Source organism: Pelodiscus sinensis, chromosome 5 (assembly GCF_052426305.1).
Source record: "Pelodiscus sinensis isolate ZL-2025 chromosome 5, ASM5242630v1, whole genome shotgun sequence".
NCBI lineage: Eukaryota > Metazoa > Chordata > Testudines > Trionychidae > Pelodiscus > Pelodiscus sinensis.
Genome location: NC_143056.1, coordinates 60,405,336 through 60,423,202, shown reverse-complemented (window position 1 = coordinate 60,423,202; position 17,867 = coordinate 60,405,336). Strand labels below are relative to the sequence as shown.

The 17,867-nt window shown below is 40.1% G+C and overlaps 1 long non-coding RNA gene across 1 annotated transcript in view; it reads left to right on the top strand.

Annotated features, from left to right (window-relative positions):
* Nucleotides 1–17,867, top strand: part of LOC106732083 (uncharacterized) — a 469,210-nt gene that overhangs the window by 47,893 nt on the left and 403,450 nt on the right. The window contains exon 3 of the long non-coding RNA XR_016349643.1: nt 11,534–11,641. This is a non-coding gene — a long non-coding RNA (uncharacterized LOC106732083). The remainder of the gene's footprint in view (nt 1–11,533; nt 11,642–17,867) is intronic.

Sequence of the window (17,867 nt, the reverse complement as noted above, 5' to 3'; positions counted from 1 at the left end):
AATTGCCATTCTATTTGTCAGTGTCAGGAGAGAGGCTGAGGAAGTAGATGCTGGCTGAGGTGCTCTCCCTTAGGGGCAGGTCTCTGCTATGGGGTGTGGGTCATTCTGAAAGATTGTAGGGAAATATTGCACTGCTGCTGCTGTCTCAGTGGGGATCTTCAGCCTCCATTGTGGATCCAGAACCTTACATGAACACTAAATTAATAAAAAAAATTAAGAGCATAAAAATTCAGATAATACCAATTGAAAACACTTCACAGGCTGGGAGAAATGCTTGGGGGAGCTTTCCCATTTATTACTAGAAGGTTCTGGCTCTTCAAAGGTAAAATGCACTTCGCATGTTTACACGGTCAAGGATTCACTGTCTTCTATGGAAGAAATGAAGCCACATGCAGACCCATAGTCAAGTTCCTCCCACCAAATGTTGCAGTTAACAAGTCCAACGGCTTGTCTCTACTTACAATGCTATAGAGCCTGCTGGAGCACTTAGTGAAGATGCTACTTATGCTGACAGAAGAGTTTCTCCCAGGGGTATGGCTGTGGGTTCTCTGCCTTCCCAAGAGGTGTCAGCTATGGTGATGTGAGAAGTTCTCCCATTGACATAGCCCTGTGTGCAGCGGGAGTTAGGTTGGTATAAGTGTGTCATTCAAGTGTGGATTTTCCACACCTCTGAAGGATGTAGTTATACCAACATAAAAATTATAGTATAGATCAAGGCCAAGAAACTGTTAGGGTTTCTGCTGTATTCTTTTGTCATTCTGCACTAAGACCTTGTCCCAGGAAAGCACACTTATTCGGGACTATATTTAAGCAGCTGCTTAAGTCCCATTGCTGTTAATGGGTCTTCAGCACTTGTTTAGAGTTATGTGTGTGCTTAAGTGAATCCTTGAATCATGGCCCAACAGAGTTATAACAATTTCACTGAATAGAAAGATTCAAATCTCCTCTTTTTTATGCAGATACTCTGGTTGGTTTCTGTGGCATTGCACCTGTGCAAATTGTCCCCTTGCAATTCAAATGTAACCAAACATTTTTAGTAGGTCCTCAGTTGGTGTAAAACAGCATAGCTCTGTTGAAGTCAGAGGCACTGTAGTTAGTCACACCAGCTGAGAAGCCAACTAAATGTTAGGAAATAAAACTAATTTACAAGTAGAAGCTGTATTTAAAAATGCATATGAAACTTTTACAATTTACAGGTGGATTAGTCAACCAGTGTGATGGATGTAGATTGGTCAAGAGTGATAAGCTACCTTATGAGTAAGATGATGTAAAATCTTAAGTGGATGTCACTCTGTTCTTGGACATCAACTCATTACAATTACATTCTTCCAAGTAAAGGGCAAGATGGATAGAATCCACTTCTTTTTTCCCCTCCATATTTACAGTAGCAATGTGCAAAGGGATGGTGTAGACGGAGCTTGATCCTGCCTTGTGGGCGGGGGGCTGGACTCGATGACCTCTCGAGGTCCCTTCCAGTCTTATTATTCTATGATTCTATGAATTTCACCAGTGTATGATCCTTTACTTCAGATTTATGCCAGTGTAATGTTACTGAAATAAGTGTAGCTATTCTACTGTAAAAATGGTACAGTGCTTGGCTTCCAATCTTGTTTAATAGGATAGATTTTTTTGTTTGTTTTTTACTGAATGTTTGAATTTTTGGTTGTGTGTCTTTATTACAGTTAAGAACATAAGAATGGCCATACTGGGTCAGACCAAAGGTCCATCCAGCCCAGTACCCTGTCTGCTGATAGTGGCCAATGCCAGGTGTCCCAGAGGGAGTGAATTGAACAGATAATGATCAAGCGATCTCTCTCCTGCCATCCATCTCCACCCTCCAACAAACAGAAGTTAGGCACACTATTCTTTACCCATCCTGGCTACTAGCCATTAATGGACTTAACCTCCATGAATTGATCTAGTTCTCTTTCAAACCCTGTTATAGTCCTAGCCCTCACAACCTGCTCAAGCAAGGAGTTCGACAGATTGACTATGCGCTGTGTGAAGAAGAACTTCCTTTTATTTGTTTTAAACCTACTGCCCATTAATTTCATTTAGTGGCCACTAGTACTTATATTATTGGAACAAGTAAATAACTTTTCCTTATTCACTTTCTCCACACCACTCATGATTTTATATACCTCTATCATATCCCCCCTTAGTCTCCTCTTTTCCTAGCTGAAAACTTGCAATTAAAAATACCTCCTTACCTGAGGAGACTAAAATACTGCTGGGGAGGCAGCATGAACTCAAGAAACCTTAGCATAAAACAATGAATTATAACCATTTTTTTCTTGTACTGCCTAAGAGGGCTGACTCATTTTAGACTTTGTCAGCAATGAGAAAATTCCCCATGCCTGGATTTAACTGAAAGTGTGATGAATCATCTATGTGACATGTCAAAACTCATGAAAGTTAGTTAAAGAGAGAGACACTGGGGATTCCTTGTGCGTGAACAGTAATAGTGAATTCCTAGGTGAAGGGCATGACATCTGACATAATTTTCCAAGATTTGTAGCAGGGACTTGGCCTTCACCTGTGAATGACCTTGCTGTCAGACATAACATAACTCGGACAGTGGTGTGTATTCATTTGTATGCAAGAATTTTCCATTACCATCTCTTGAGTCCTCCCTCACACAACTATAATGCTAAGTTACATTTTTAGGAAAGGCTACAGGATCTTATCTCCATCTGGCACAACCAGCCCTGAAAAGTCATTGGATAGATGGTAAGATTTTTATTCTCCCAAGGCAAGAAAAGCTTTTGTGGTAAGGTGAAGACACAGTCTTTAGGAAAGAGAAACTATCTGTGGACCCTCCCTAAACTACCAGAAGCAATCTTAAAGAAAATGGAAAAATTACTGGACTGTTTTTTCTTTCCTCACCATTTTATATTTTCTTCTACCTAGACTGGTATTTTTTTTTCCCAAAGAAGAGAGAGGAAGGGAGGAAGGCAGGCAGGCAGGCAGGCCAGAGCTTCAATGCAAATTCTTTTTCCAAAAGAGAGAGACCTTGGTGATGGCTTGTTTTCCATGTGCTACATGTAAGGATTGGCCTTTAAATAGATCCTCATGGCTGGAGCACCCTCATTTTCCTTCCGGGCACCAACTTGTTTCCATTTCCCATGCTGCCATTGTGACTGGCTGTGATAGCATTCCATCTTGACCACTGCACTTGAATGCAATAGCCTGTAACTCCTTTTGGGTATGTCTACACTACAAAGTTAGTTCGAACTAACGGATGTTAGTTCGAACTAACTTTCATAGGTGCTACACTAGCGCTCCGTTAGTTCGAATTTAATTCGAACTAACGGAGCGCTTAGTTCGAACTAGGTAATCCTCATTCCTCGAGGATTAAGCCTAGTTCGAACTAGCTAGTTCGAATTAAGGGGTGTGTAGCCCCTTAATTCGAACTAGTGGGAGGCTAGTCCTTCCCAGGTTTCCCTGGTGGCCACTCTGGCCAACACCAGGGAAACTCTACTGCGCCCCTCCCGGCCCTGGAGCCCTTAAAGGGGCACGGGCTGGCTACGGTGCCCATGCCAGGTGCAAGCCTGCCAGCACCCAGCCAGCAGACCCTGCACCTGGCACGGATCGAGCCACCCACCCGATGCCCCCCAGCCCTCCCCCTCTTCCCGGGACCTGGCTGGCGGCTCCCGGGAGCTTGCCCGGGACCGCAAGAGGTGGGCACCCGCCTGGACTAGTGCGGACATCGTGGACCTTGTCCACGATCTCCGCACTAGGCACAGGAAAGTGGCTGGCTTGGGCAGGATAGCTGCCAGCCTGGCCACCCAGGAGCAGGTGTGCAAGAGAATCAAGGGGGTCCACTGAGACCCCCGACCCTGAGCCCTGAGCTTACAATGGCCGTCCTGGGTCAGACCAAAGGTCCATCAGGTCCAGTAGCCTGTCTGCCGACAGCGGCCAACCCTAGGGACCCTGGAGGGGATGGACCGAAGACAATGACCAAGCCATTTGTCTCGTGCCATCCCTCTCCAGCCTTCCACAAACCTTGGGCAGGGGCACCACTCCTACCCCATGGCTAATACCACTCCATGGACCCAACCTCCATGACTTGATCTCACTTCCCTTTAAACTCTGTTCCAGATCTAGCCTTCACAGCCTCCTGCAGCAAGGAGTTCCACAGGTTGAATCTTTGCTTTGTGAAGAACAACTTTCTGTTACTAGTTTGAAGCCTGCTACCCATTCCTTTACTTTGGTGTCCTCTAGTCCTTCTTTATGGGAACTAATGAAGAACTTTTCTGTATGTGCCATCTCCACCCAACTCCTGCATTTAGAGACCTCTATCCTGTCCCCCCTCCGTCTCCTCTTTTCTAAGCTGAAAAGTCCCAATCTCTTTAGCCTCTCTTCATATGGGACCTGTTCCCAACCCCTGATCATTTTAGTTGCCCTCCCCTCTCTCAGCCTCTCTCTTCCCCTCTCCCACCTCCTTTTCCCAGTCTCCCCCAGTTTTGTTCAATAAAGACAGATTCCATTTTGGAAGACACGTTATCTTTATTTTGTACATCAAGAAGAGGGGCTGGGGAAGGGTAAGTGGAAGGAGGTGAGGGAGGAATGGGGCACGAGCCCCCGATGGGGAGGACTTGTCTGGCTCTGCGGGCTTCTGGGGGTGGAAGCTCTCCTGCAGCCCCCCAATTGCCCCCTCTCCCCACATGGCAGCCTGTGGCAAGTGCAGCCGGGCTGATGGCCGAGTGCTGTGATGTGCCCAGTGTGGGCACTCAGGGCAATCCAAGCCAGGACTGCTTTGCAAGCGGGGCACCCCTGAGAACTGTCTGTCCGGGGTGGGGGTCGGGACCCTTTAAGCACAGCTCTCGGCTAGCCTGAGACAGCATCTCCACGCTCTAAGTCCTCCTCTGATGCCCTGCCGGCACTGCTTTCGGCCATCCTTAACCCCGCTTCAGGGTCCACTTAATGTGGACGCGCTAGTTCGAATTAGCAAAACGCTAATTCGAACTAGTTTTTAGTTCTAGATGCGTTAGTTCAAATTAGCTTAGTTCGAATTAACTAATTCGAACTAAGTTAGTTCGAATTAGCGCTGTAGTGTAGACATACCCTTAGAGACTAGTGGCTAACCAAAGTTTGGGGTTTTACAGGTTGTTTCTGCTAAGAGAAAAAATTGATGATGGAGCCAAGTAACTAAGGGCATGTCTACACTAGGAAACTATTTCAAAATAATTTATTTCAAAATAATAACTCCTGAAATAATAATTTTGAAATAAATGTTATTCCTCTTGAAAAGCTGGAGTTATTATTTTGAAATAAGCAGCTCATTATTTCAAAATAACAGGTGTGGTAGTGTGGATACTTTGCTTGTTATTTCGAAATAAGGGGAATTGTTGTGAAATAACTCCCTGCTATAGACCAGGGCTAAAATTCTATAGGAAGTTCTGTTGTCCTGAATACATTAGGAATCAAACCACAAGAGATTATTCCTTTTCCTGCTGTTCCAAACCTGCCTTTCTAGCCAGCACTATTTCAGCTTTCTCTTAGGACCATGTTACCAACTTCTTTTGTTACTGTCTACTTGACTTTCTGGCTGTTTCTGTACCCCCGGCTCCTTTTCTCTCGTAGAGAGAAAATCAGTTCCACCAACAAAGTATCTAGCCCGTGCATTTGCTAATCAGTGCCCTGAGAAAATCCCATGGGCCCATATTTCAGCTTTTACTTTGACTTTCCTTGTTTCAGCTACTTCTATTCATATATCCTGACTGAAATGTGGCACTTACCCTCACCCATAATAACAAGCATGTATTTAGTTTTGGTCACTTGATTAAGTTTCAGTCAATGACATTTGTTTTAAAAGATCCTGATGATATAGTTAGATATACACACAAGTTTTAACAGGAGGAAATTTTAAGGTGCTGTGCATTATTTTTCCTATATAGAAAATCACTTTTCTATTCCTTTTTTAAAATAAAAGGTTAACACATTATTGTGCACTGAGTCTTCCGTGACCTGTAATAACCTGAGTCTGTGATTAACGGAAGACATTCTTTCCAACATCCAACCCATCCTTTTTACATGACAACTGTTTTACTCTTTGCTTAGGCACTTCCCGAAAGTCAACATTTTTTTCCTAGTACCTTGTGCACAGTCTTACAAACTCCACTGCCTGATTTTTCAATACTTCCGGGAGAGCCTTTTTAAAGGAGGTTAATAAAATAGAGGTGGCTCATCACACTCACTGATGAACATTCAATCCATCTCCATTAGCTGTTCTGAGCTAATTTAGACATTAAGCTGTGATAGACACTGCAGTTATCAACATGTCTGTCAGACAGTCTACAAATATGCTAGGAAAGCTTAGAAACAAATGACAAAGCAAGAGAAGAGATAACCAAAGCAGAATGTGTGACTTTAAAAGATCTTTTAGAAACACTGATGATGATTTCAATTGCTTCACATACACATTGTGCCTTAAAAAATTACCTTGTGAATTAGATGTCTTGGAGACTTTTCCACCTATTTTGCTAAGTTTAACAAATACAAGGGAAGTTTTGCTGTATAAAAATGCCAAATATACAATTTTTTCTTCCCTCTTCTTTTTCTGAAGGCTTAATTCTTGAATTTCTAATGGTTATGTGAGAAGATAAGGTAAGTACTATACTTGTGACTGAAGGACCAATCTGCAGCCTTTGAAGTCAATAGCAAGTTCCATTTGTTCCTATGGCATCATGCCTGTAGCGGGAAGCAGTTTATCATTTGCAAAAGCAGTCTTTCCAATAATGGTCAGGCAAATTTTTCATTTTGCCAGAGTTGTTACTGAAAACATATGCTGTGTACCGTGCAGGGTCTGACTTAGGACTGAAATGCTCCATTTGAACATCAGCGTAACTCCATTGTTTTAATAAAATCACTGGTTTGTTTCAGTCACATAAAATTGGAGTAATGCAGTCAGAGTAGAGAGTAGTTTCAGAAATTCAAATCTCATGGTATTGCTTTCCATTATATTTAGTATATTGTCTAGAAGTTCATGGCTGGCTTCAATCCATCTTAGTTTTTTCTCACTTATTGGGCAAAATTTAGCACTCAGTTCATCCACGTAATCTTGTTTGACATGAGTATAACTAAGATGTTTACTTTTTAAATAAAAAGGGATCGATTCTCCATATTGTTACACTAGGAGCCCCATATTAGAATAAAATTGATGTAACAGAATGAAAACTGAAGCCTTCAATTGATTTGTTTTTAAATTTTCATTAGATAGCTGAATCTTGTACCTCAAATACAACCTGAAGATGAGGTAAAGGATGTTTTGCATTGTCCAAGATCAGTGCATAGTTTTCAGAAATTCTTCTTGGCACAATACCTGTAGAAGTTTGCTATTAATCAGGAGTTAGATATCTGGAAATTTGAATCTCCCATCTCTGGAAAGTGAACAAGCCTATTCGGGTAATATCAAAGCATACTGGTTGTGCAGCATGGTACAACAACATAAATTGAATTCATAGTTTTCATCTTCTTTGGTATAATGTTGGGAGCCATGAGTATCAGTAAATTATCAGCTCAATTATTTCCTTTAACGTTCAGATGCAGAAGATAAAGTAGACTGATTTTTATTGTAATTTTGGAAAAACACTTTCATTACACTGTTATAATTTATAAACTAATAAGCAGTCTACTTCTGCATTGTTTGCATCTGGGGATTTTATTACTATTCAACCATACCCAAATTCCAAGTTTAAACTAGTGGGTTTTTTTCTAGTAACTTAATGCTTACTTCATAGCCACAAGAGTTTTTTTAATTGTGAGGTGTGGGACAATGGATAAGAGGATAAGTCTTGTTTTAACTTCCTTATTATAAGAACCCTCTCTCATTTTAGCCTCAAATTAGCACCAATATAATAAAAGTCTGTATAGTTGTCCTTTTGACACTATAATTTCTTTCTCTCAGAAATTCTGAATAAGTGAAACTAGAATACATTATTTATACTAATACATAAATCCCACACAGTGTTTGTCTTTGTGCCTTTATTAATACTTATTAATTTTGGAGGGACAAAACATTGGAACTTTTCCCACATTTGGGTTTCTGTTAGGTCAATTAAAGTTTCAACTAAGGGTCAAATTCTGCCCTTAGATGTGTGCATTTGCCTAGTAGCCACTGGGCAACATAAAAGTGAATCTGATAAGGGCTTCTTAATGAAAAGCTTGCATCCTAAAACTTCTGTGTGAGTGCATGCATATGCATGCACACATACCTGCATTCATGCCTGTGTGGAATGGAAATTGGTTGTCTACAATTTGAGCAATATAAAGCAGAGGCCGGAGAACACTCAGGAGTTAGCCTGTTATAGAAACTCTCAGAGATAAATAACACCAGCTCTGTAATAAAATCCACTGTTCATGAATAGAAAGAGTTCAAAAAATGTCAGTAAAGGAATTCACTTTACTGACAAGACCATAAAATATTTCCATCCTCCTTTTGCTTGCTCTGGCTTCAGCCACATGGAATTCCTTTACTGTATAAACTACTTCACTGGACAAAAATACAAGCAAGTCCCCTCCCCTTCCCCCATCACCCTCCATCTCTTTAAAGGAATGCACTGAATTGGTACGTAAGAGCAATTGTTAGAGAGAAGACCACCCAAAGTGGCCCTTGGTTTAGACACTTCACATGAAGTTACTGAGTACAACCATCCCTTGCAGTTTGCAAGGAACAGTTGGAATTCTCTAAATTGTTTCCAAGTCTTAACTGCATTGTAACCCGGGAGGCAAAAATTCCAGCCTTTGGTCTCATTTAATGCTTAAAAGCTTCCTAATGAAGTCCATCTTTTCATCATCATGGGACTTCCTGTTTTAGACCAACCATAATACCCACAGGAATATATGTATGTTATTGTAAGCAGAAGTTTTTTCTTTTGACTGTGTTTATTATACCATTTCATACTGCTAATAATTTACAGAAACAATCAGTTGGACAATATCCCTGAAAAAAGATTGGGTCAGCATATGCAAGTATGATGATTGGGTATATTAGGATGTATATTAATAATCAAAACTTCTTACTGGGGTACGGAACGAAGAAAAATTGATGCCCAGAAAGGAAATGATGTGAGAAAGTAGAATGAGGGCGAAAGGCTACCAATCAAGGCTCCACTGGAATAGTGCTGCAGAACTGTGATAAACCACATCCCTGAAGGGGCTGTTATCATATGAAAATATCTTGCAGAAACTCGTAGGCTACGTCTACACTGGCCACAATTTCCGGAAAAGCCATGCAAATCAGGTAAGTCAGGATAGGGAAATCCGCAGGGGATTTAAATATCCCCCGCAGATTTAAATAAACATGTCCACCGCTTTTTTTCTGGCTTGGGGAAAAGCCGGAAAAAAAGCGGTGGACATGTTTATTTAAATCCGCGGGGGATATTTAAATCCCCCGCGGATTTCCCTATCCTGACTTACCTGATTTGCATGGCTTTTCCAGAAATGGTGGCCAGTGTAGACGTAGCCCTAGAGTTGGAGAACAACCATAGAATAACCATAGTGAAAGGAAGAATGTTACATTAGGAACATAAACAACAAACATACATTGCAATAATAGAAAACCCCTGGAAAGGATTTGAGTGAGGCAAGTTTATAGTGAAAGCAGTTGAGCTCTCTGCATTGAGGGTTGTGTTCAAATGTAAACCGTGCCTTAAGAATAGGTCTATTCTTTCCAGGTTTACATCCCAGTCAGTCCTATTGATTTCAGCAGGGTATAATGCAGTAGAATTTAGCCTATTGTTTGCAAACCAGACCTTGGCCAGCCTATAAGGGCTTAATATCAGAATGCAAGTTTATATAAAAACTTAAGCAGAAGCACTTGGACCCCAATAACAACATGAGCATCCTGTATGTGGTGAATTTAGTATCTTCAAATCTCACACTGGATGCACTTTAAAATATCTTATTTCTTACTCCAACTGTAAAATTCTAGAAGAATGTAAGAGGGATGAAATCAACAGGTCTGTAGAGAACTTACTAGCGTGATCATCTTTCCATTTGCTTTTGAACAAATTTATAGAATCCTACAACAGGGACAGCATTCTCTAAAAATCTATATAATGATCAAAAACATATGGAGATGTTATTTTCTGTTAAATTCTATCTTCTATCAAAACACTATTCCATATGTGATTGAAAATAGAAAAGGATTCGTTAGCTTCCCCCCCTATAATTTCCTAGAAAGCATTGTCAGTTTCAGTGCAGTAAATAAAAGTCAGAACTTTTTCAAATCTCAATGCCCTTCTGTCAAAGATAATTAGATATTGGCATATTTGTTGTGATCCTTTTTATTTTCATGCAAACTGTAACTCCCTCAGGTACCCTAGAATAAGGTTGACAGCATTATTTTAATTCTTGCTGTCTTAATGTGGTTTTAATCTTGTTTACACAGACTGAAATTGTATTGATTGCACTGAACTTCTATGTGTCATGACTGGATCTTGATAAACAGATATCTGATAAGTTACAGAAATGGGCTTCTTGTCTTCAGCTAGTAGTTAACAGAATGGAACTACTTGAAATGAAGACAAATATCTCAGGATCTACCCCTTTCAAACTTGTATGTCCTTTTCTCTCTCCCTAAAAACCCCACATACAAATGGCAGGAATTTTAAGGATAGTGAATGAAGGAAACACTGAATAATATTTGCACAGATAAAAGAATCTTGAGGATCAATGCAACAAACAGTGATGCTGAGCAAAGCCCAGTCCAGATGGGCCAAAAATTACACAATTGTTAAATAAGAGGGACAGATTCTCATTTGGCTTAAATTGCCTTAGAACCTCACCTTCATTTGATGTAAATTGTCATCATCCAGAAGCTACGGCTACACTGTAGCCTTCTTCCGGAAAAGCTTATGCAAATGAACCGCGGCGTGGAATATTGCCACGCTTCATTTGCATAATTAATAAGCAGCCGTTTTTCCGCAAGAGGCTTTTGTGCGAAAATGAGCTGTGTAAATGGCTCCTTTTTGCACAAAAACCCCATCTTGCGTAAGAGCCATTCTTCCTGAAAAAATGAGGAAGAACGGCTCTTGCGCAAGAGAGGGTGTTTACACAGCTCCTTTTTGTGCAAAAGCCTTGTGCGCAAAATCGGCTGCTAATTAATTATGCAAATGAAACATGGTGATATTCCATGTGGCGCTTCATTTGCATAAGCTTTTCTGGAAGAAAGCTACAGTATGGCCATAGCTTGAGTGGTTGTACTTGTATTTGTACTTAATTCAGCAACTCAAAAAATGGGAGCATAAATTTTACTCTTTAAAAAAATATATGTAAACAAGAGGAAGTACTTGCATGTGTGTTGATATTATAGCTGACTCAACATCTGAAATAATTTGGCATCAAATAAATGATCTGATGTGGACTGCTATTTTCTGTGAATTGGTTTGATGAATGTTATTCAACTAGCTATAGAACTAGTTGAGTACCACAAATATTATTTGTCCCATAAATCAGCATAATGAAAACCAGCAATGTGTGCTGGCTTCCTTTGGTTATTTTTTCTTTTCTTTGTTGCTTATGAGAACAGTGACAGCCTCAGAAGAAATAGTCTCCTGCAGATCTCAGTTGGTGACCTGAATCTCCCATGAGTAGACCCGTGCTGATGGCTGCCTAAGCATAGAGGACTGGAGACTGGGTGAGTGATGGGTCCTGCTAGATCCCCAATGGAGCCTGCTTTGGGAAGAGTACACTCTATTCCTCAGCTCCTTGGAACAAGCCTGGCTGAGGACAGAACTTGCTCTTACGCCTATGGATTATCGGAGCCCTTGAAAGGAAGGTGGGCTGCACTCCCAGCAATTGCATCTTTAAAAGATGATATGGCCTTAACTGACCTTGTAAGTCTTTTAATGAAGAAATCATTGCGATTTCAAGGTTCCTTTTTATAAGACATTGTTTACATTTTCTATGTTATAGAAAAGTTGGAATTTTCCAGAGAGAGAATCCTTTTTAAAAGTTCCCTTTATCAGTTGCATGTCAGTGTGGCTTCTGATGGGGACATAATGATGCAGCAGAATTGGTAATCTATCTGGTACATTCTGTACTCTGAAAGATGAATATACTCTTTCTCTAAGATTAAGTTAAGCTATTTCCAGAAGCCATGAACATAGACACAAAAGGGAATATTATATAAGTCAGCTAGCTACATATGTTCTGCATTACCCTAACATTTTAAACAAATACTGCATAACAGAATATCTATGAAAAGGCTTTTGATTTGGGATCCCCAGAATGATATTTTTATCCATGAAAGTAAACCTACAGATTCTGGGAATGTTCTCTGCATAGCTCCACTTCCCCCTCTTCTCAAATAAGATTGCTCCAGGAGTGTGACCAAAAATGTTTATCTTCTGAATTCTCTTTGGTAGTCTTAATGAAATAAGATTGTGTTCTTAAGACACTAATTTCCACATCACAAAAACCTCCATTCCAACTGGCATTTTTGTCAGTCTCAGCAAAGACAAATATAGCATTTGCCTGCACAGTGAACTACCTTCTCACCCCTAGAGATGGTCCTTCTAGCTTACTTTCAAATAAAAGGGACCTGGTCCAATGGGAACCTCTCCACTGACTTCAGAGAATTTTTAATCAGGCCAATGATGCTACTGCCTGGGATAGACTGTGGCATAATGGATGTACCATAGAGCAGGGTCCTCAGACTTCACTGTATCATGACCCCCTTCTCACAACAAAAAATACTTCATGACCCACAAAGGGGAACTGAAGCTTGAGACCCCATTTGAGCCTCACCTCCCAAAATAGCGTCAGTGTGAAAGTCCAAAGTCTTCAGCCCCAGATGGTGGTGCATGGGCTTCGGCCCCAGATCCAGTTGAATGCCGGCACTGGCAACCTCATTAAAATGAGGTTCCAACCCACTTTAGGGTCCCAACCCTCAGTTTGACAGTTTGAGAACAACTGCCACACTTCACATTTAATTATTAACAAACATACATCTTTGCCAGGATTGGAGCATCTATGGTCTAAGCACCATTTTACATTGCTAGTATGGATGTCATGTCTGTAGAATGATGACAACATTGTGCCACTGGAATCCACTTGCAAAAGAAAACCCTCTGTGGCATGATCTCGCTCCCTTTTGGAAGGAGGAATCTTCCACTTTTGTGGAGGTTTTCTCTCATGCTAGACCCCAGAAAAGACTGTCCATTAGGGCACTATCCACAAGGAAGGAGACCATGGGAAATGTGAACTAGCCATGTGCTTCTCCATTACCCAGCATGAACTGAAGAGGAAGGTAATACCCCCAGAAGCTGTGTTCATTTTTTGTATGGAGCCTTATTCTTGCTGGGGATCATAGTTTCGAGGGAGATGGGAGACTGCTTGGAGACAAAGGACCTCTGCCTGTTTGGATCCCAAGGATCTGTGAATGGGCCTTTGAATCACCAGTGTTCTCATACAGCAACCTTTTCAAAGGGCAACAAAATTCACTTTAAAAACTAATCTGACAATGAATAAGAGGCTGAAACATCAAAAGCTCTAGCTCTCTGTTGCTAATTCCCCTCCCCCCCATAGAGATGTTTTTCTATAACTTAGAAATTGTAAATTCTTGAAAATCCATATAAATATTAACCCATACCTTTAACTGAGTTCACTTGTCCATTTCCACTGTGTCCAGTGCTGGAGATTGTTACAGTCCAGTCATATGTTTAATTTAGATTTGAGAAACCAGTAAATCATGGCTGCAGGGTACATTGAGTCACAGAATACCAGAATGAAAATGTGAGTAACTTTGCAAAGCTCTGTAAACCAAAGGCAACCAAAAATTGATCAGAAATATAAGGCTTCATGGTGTAAGTTAGAGAGCTACTACTGAATACAGACACATTGGCTACAGCAAAATGAGATTAACTGAGTATGCCAACTCTGCAGTAATCAAAGGGCGGGGAAAGTTTTTGTGCAACTAGTATGGTGTAAAATGGTGATGGGCAGGGGGAGTGCATGGAGCCTCCCTGGTGTCCCTGTGCCTAAGTGCTGCATATCTCTGCTTTTGGGAACTGTGTGGAGCCAGGGAACGTTTTATGGCCTAGTCATCAGTGCTGACCAGAGCCATCAGGGCCCCTTTTCAAACAGGTATTCCAGTCAAAAAACAGAAATCTATTAAACCTGTCAGAGAGACTGAGTCCAAACATGTAGCATAATCTCCAGGCTATGCCCTGAAATGTTCTGCAGAAAACCCTATTACAGCAGTCCCGCAAAGTGACCATTCCACAGACGTGGTGGAGAGCCCAAATCACAACAAAAATAATCCACTCCCTGCTCATCTTGTACTTTCACGTCTTCTAAGCCCTGATTCTCCTGGGATACTCACATGTGCAAACTCACTAGTGTATTGTCTATTTGCAGAACCCTGGTCTTAATGTACAACCATGGACAGTGGACAGCCAAAAATTGGCCCAGGAGTATTTCTACTGCTTACATGCACCTATCAGAAATCTTCCTGAAGCTTTTCCTTTGACTCATGTTCAGCATTTTTTTGTCCAGATCTAGTCCCACTAAAATCATTACATCTTTTTGAGGAATGAGTTTCTGCTCATGCAAAATTGGCTTTGAAGAGAGAATACCTAATTCAGAAAACATATTCCATGAAGCAAAATGCAGGACAATGTAGCACTTTAAAGACTAACAAGATGGTTTATTAGATGATGAGCTTTCGTGGGCCAGACCCACTTCCTCAGATCAAATAGTGGAAGAAAGTAGTCACAACCATATATACCAAAGGATACAATTAAAAAAAATGAACAAATATGAAAAGGACAAATCACATTGCAGAACAGGAGGGGGATGCAGGGCGGGGGGGGGGGGGAGGAAGGAAGGTAAGTGTCTGTGAATTGATGATATTAAAGGTAGGGAGAGTGGGACTTAACCACCTGCATTCTGCTACAAAGACCTTTTACATCTGCACTTGAAAGGGAATCCTCTGAACTGTCATTCATGTTAAAATTCGACACTTTCCAACAAGGACTTAACAAACATTTGAACTATCTCACCCATTACCAAGATAGTTTCCCCAATTATCACCTCTAATACCATTAACTCACAAACATCCCACTCTCCCTACCTCTAATATCATCAATTCACAGACACTTACCTTCCTTCCTCCCCCCCCCCCGCATCCCCCTCCTGTTCTGCAATGTGATTTGTCCTTTTCATATTTGTTCATTTTTTTTAATTGTATCCTTTGGTATATATGGTTGTGACTACTTTCTTCCACTATTTGATCTGAGGAAGTGGGTCTGGCCCACGAAAGCTCATCATCTAATAAACCATCTTGTTAGTCTTTAAAGTGCTACATTGTCCTGCATTTTGCTTCAACTACCCCAGACTAACACGGCTACATTTCTATCACTATTCCATGAAGTACAACTAATGAGAAAAAAATTGTTAACATTCTTCTATTTCTAAAACCATTGCATTTTTTCTATTTAAAAAAAATAAAACTGCACAAGGACATTCTCTAACGATTCAACAGTTTATTATACATTCTACTGGTTTGCACAGTAATTGTAATAGCTAAATATTTTAAAGAACTATATACAATAAACCCAAATTCACTGTGGTCACTGTATAAAAATGTTCACCTATTTTTCCTCTATCTGAATTAAGTAGCTCTAAGCAATGTTAAAAGACAATACGGCTTGATTGAAAGTCTACTGAAGTTAATGGGAGACTTTCCAGTGAAGTATGGCCACTGGTAACACAGATAGCCACAAAATCTTTCTGCCATGGCACAAGACTGGATATCAGGAAAGCTGGATACTATGTGTGGCTAAACCCTGCTACAGACTTCATAAATTACTTTGGGCAGGTTACTTCACTACTCTGCATGCCATTTCCTCAGGGGTAATAATAATGACTTTCTATATCAAAGTTTCCAAGTGTGCTTTCAAACACAAACTCATTAACCTTTGCATTAAGTGTTGTTATTCCCATTTTCCAAATCAATATACTGAGGTTTATGACTTGCCTAAGGTTACATACGTCAGGGTAGAACTAAGAGCAGACGTGAAGTCCTGACTCACTGTCTGTCTGTTTTGCCCGAGAGCCAACAGTCACTTTGGCCCAATCCAAAAGCAATCCTGATAAGATGTGCAAACCCAACAGGATCTCAAAGAACTATAAGAACTATATACTCTCAAGTTAACCAGAGACAGCCATTTAATGGAGCATGTCTGAGCACAAATGCAGAACTTGGATGCGTTTGAAAAGATATAGGAAATGCCAATAAATTATTTCAAAATAAATAGCATACACTTGTTCCTGCCATATGGATTTATGTCCATTTCCTATTACTGTATATGTATTCTTATAATATTTATGTAAAAATTTAACAAAAAAGTGTATAACTTAAAGCATGTGGATTGTCTCAGACAAATAAATGGGACTCCTTATGTGCTTAAGATTAAACATGTGCATAGGAGAATTGCAGGATTGAAGTCTTTATGAGCATTACTTGGAAGAAGCTTTAATACTTATAATGTAGCAGGGACTATGTGGGGACCCAGAAGAAAACTCACCTAGCTTCCATGATGTTACTAGTCTCAGAAAATTGTCCTTCCTACAACTGGTTTATGTATCGCAAAAGCTGGATGAATTATCTCTGCTGCTTTGTATAAAAAAGGAAAGTATATTATTACATCAAAGAGGAGTGAAAGGTTAAAATAACTGTTATAGAGCTGTTAACATTTCCAAAAGGTTATATTTTTGTTAAATTGGCTGACAAGTATCATTCTACACATACTGTGATCCTTCCTGTGCAGAGGGTATTATTAATTCTACAAAGAGTAAGACATCAGAAACTGGAAAGAAAACTCTAAACTAAATATAGATTGTTCACTTTACAAGAAACAAAATCCAACACTTTTCCTGGAGTTCTATTTAATATCTATTTTCATCCATTAAGAAAAAAAATGTTTTCCATGATCCACTTGGAAACATAAAATGGAGCTAAAATGCTTTTTGGTGTGATTACTTATAGGTTGTTGAGGAGCTAGTCTTCTTAATGGATACAATCGATTTTTCTTCCTTTCAGCCTATGGCTGGAAAACCCTGACTGTCTCAAGAGAACAGACTTATGGTCCCTTTGGGTGTCTACACAGCACCCTAAACTTGAAATAAGATACACAATTTGTGCTACGCAAATTGTGTATCTTATCTTGAATCTATTTCAAAATAGCTTATTTTGAAATTTGGCATGTCTACACAGCACCAAATTTCAAAATAATGCACTATTTTGAGCCATCCCATAACTCTCATGCAACAAGGATGGTGAAATAGCGTGCCTGTTATTTTGAAAAATATTTCGAAATAATAGGAGGCTTGTGTAGACGTGGGGTGGGTATTTTGGGATACCAGAGGTATCTAGGAGTTACTAGGGGTATGTCTACACTGCATGGCAATTTCAGAGATATCCCAAAATAGCCATGCAGAACAGACCTACCTCTAGTGAATTATGTGTTTGGAAATAACCAAAACAGCCTTGTCTCCTACTTTCCTGTACAAAGGATTCCACTTCGCATTCAAAAAAGTGATACTATTTAAACTACTTTTAGATTTAATGATGGCCATTAGAATGGAAGACAGGCACCGAAGACAGGTCTTCATTGATTTTGGTTTGTCATTAGTTATTTTGGTTTGTCACTTGATTATTTTGCTTGACATATAATTTCTTTCATATGACATGCTGCACAAAACAAACAGATTAGGAATTTCAAATGTACATCCCACTCTCTTATTCCAAATCTCTATGGAAAAATGGTTTAATAGCTTTTCACATGAGGAAGAATCTATGTTTGGAGAACAAAAACCCAGACATTTGTTCTTGAGTGGAATTTCAACTCTACTCCTAT